We start from the raw sequence: 2,897 nt of genomic DNA, 5'->3' as shown, positions 1-2,897 counted from the left end.
AAAAAAAAAAAAAAACGAGCGTATTAGAAAGGCCTCAATCTTCCCCACCAACCTCTTCTTGGAGGGTACATCTTCTCCGTAATTAAGCTTGATCATGCTCTAAATGAGCCTGACTAATTACGAGTGAGGACTAACTGAAGGTGGTGTGGGAATATCCCCTGCCCCAGTTCTTTAATTGGGAGATTCTTGTTAAGGGCTCAATATCGGGCCTCTTGATTCTGTTGTAAAAAATGTACCAGTAGCATCACTTTGACAAACACGCTGCGCGCTGCGCAATAGCTTCAGTCAGATTTAAACTGGTACAGGTCTGTCCTTGGTGCTGAAAGCCATCTGAACGCACAGACAAACTTTTGCGAGCGTCATCAGCAAAAATGACGACTTGCTCAGGCATTGGTGGGCTTGCGTCGCTAGATGTTGTGGCTCAAATTCGATTCGTATCGAAATGTAGACGTGTCCTAAATCTGGTCATACTAGCTGCTCTCCAACTTCATACAACCTTGTTTAAAGTTAAAACTTTTGATCCAACACAAAAAAGGTTCTCTCACCTAAAGCTTTATTCATCCAACCTTTGTTGGTTGGTGGTCGGGGAAGGTTCTAAATGTGTGACATGGGCTTAAAGAATTTGTTTCTGCGTCACTACTGCGAAGCAAGCGGTCTTATACAAGACCTGACCTTTCGACGTTGGGCATGCAGGGCGCATATCCAGGTCTAGTCGGGGATTTGGCGTCAATCGAGTATACTTCTCAAAAGGTTAAGTGGGTGCTAATCGCCATTTTTACCTGCGTTTGGAGACGTTTTGCGTCTGGAGACTCAGGAATTGTATTTAACGGATTTGCTACCTCCGAGAAGGAAGTTAAAAGGGTTTTAGTGGTCATTTGAGATCTCCGTTTCAAGATATTTTGCCTCTGCTGACTCAAAAATTGTATTCAGTGGATTTGCTACCTCCGAGAAGGAAGTTAAAAGGGTGTTAGTGGCCATTTGAGATCTCCGTTTCAAAATATTTTACTACCGCAGACTCAAGAATTGTATTTAATGGATCAGCTACCTCCGTCCAACAGATTATGTTTCCAACCGGCGCAATTGTCTGGTTCTATATGTGAGTAATGTACGTGGCTGTAGCTGTGGCAACAATTTACCACACACGGAGTCCGAACGATATTGGACAATATCTTGTACTCATGAAGCGATGAAACGATTGACTTACTTACTTAATTTGCTAACTTTACATAAACAAGAGATCAAGCGTTGAAAGTGTTTAATTGGAAGCTGGACGAAGCAAGAATCTAGTGGGGATATTCCACATTAGGCTATAGAGTTATATGGAAAACACTCTGCTCTGAGAAAAGGAAAAAAATAAGCAAGAAGAAATGAAATGCGAAATGCCTGGACCACAGGAAAACGTCAGAAGTGAAACACATGTACATGTGACTGTATAAAACCCCTACAGGATCGATGTGTAATTTCCGTGCACTGCTCTTGGCTCACTGTGCTTCCGTACAGTCGGTTTATGTACACTATCCTTTGTATATACAGTGTGGGTGCCTTGATCCTTTTTGCCAAGGTGATGTGCCTACGTGAAGGCCAAACCGTTACCCTGGGTCGATGAACTGCAATGGCAAAATTCTTTGCCAATAGTTTAAAAAATGTAGATTTATTGTATATCCTTTGTATTTACATAGTATGGGTGACTTGATCCTTTTTGCCAAGGCAAACTCCCTACGTGTAGGCCAGACCGTCACCCTGGGTCAATGAACCTCAACGGCAAAATGTCTTTGTAAAATGTGCAATTTCCTATCAGTACGTTTTGGCCTACTGTACATCCTCTGTGTATGTATAGAGAGGGCAACTTGTATTGCATTGGTCTTCGCAGTCCGTTAGTCATGCATTTTTTTTCTAAGTCAAGCTGTCTACGTGACGGCCAAACCGTTACCCTAAGTTCGAGCGTTGAACCCGTTACCGCAACAGTAAAAAATCTTTACAAACCCAGGATGTGCAATTTTCTATCCGTGCATTTGGTCTACTGTACACCCTTTGTGCATTTACAGTGGGAAATTTGCGATGCATGGTCTCGGCACTCCGTTATTCGGGTGAAAGCAAAATAGTTAACGTTACCCTGGGTCGTTGAACCTCAATGCTCAATGGCAAAATATATTTGCAAACTGTCGGTGTGGCCTCACATGAAATTTGATTGGCAAAATGGACAAGTAACACGCCAGCTGAGGGTAGTTAGTCAGCTAAAATAATACAGTTCAGAACGACAAACTTTACTCATTTAGCCGACTATCTCCTTTTGTATGTTATCTGTTTATTGGGCAAATCTTTTTCTAATCTTTTTCTTTTTCTCCTCTGAAGCCTGCAGCTGGTAAAAGCATGCTAGGATCTGACTTAAGAGATCTTTTGCCAACCACAACCTCTGCGGTCCAATACTAGGCCCAGGTCAGACCGCCAGTTTAAAAATACAAACCGCGGCATTAAAGTCTTTGAACTTTGGACTAGCGCAAAACCCTTTTCTTCCTCCAGGATACGTGACATTTCAGATGCCGTTTATATAAGGTTTATGCGGGAAAAAGGTTTTGCCACGGGCGCTCTTTGAACACGACTTATTTTGACATTTACAAAGCCTTTATACTAGTATATAATCTACCTTCGCGAATATTCGTAGTATAGTCAGGTCATCCTAACCCTGGATCACTATAGAAGATCCCCTTCTTACAAATGTAATTCCTAACCATTTTGCAAACTTGCGTCATCAATATAATCGGTATCCTTTAGTATACTTAAGGGCCATTTAATAGCCCACTTGGAATTTGCTAGTAATGTTGGTTTAAGTCAAGAAGTATTTTGGTCCGACGCAAATCTTTTTTCTTCAAAGACAGGAAATGGGATTTCCAAATACT

The sequence above is a fragment of the Branchiostoma belcheri genome, unplaced genomic scaffold (assembly GCF_001625305.1).
Source record: "Branchiostoma belcheri isolate BF01 breed outbred unplaced genomic scaffold, Haploidv18h27 scaffold78, whole genome shotgun sequence".
NCBI lineage: Eukaryota > Metazoa > Chordata > Leptocardii > Amphioxiformes > Branchiostomatidae > Branchiostoma > Branchiostoma belcheri.
This window is presented reverse-complemented; position numbering follows the sequence as displayed.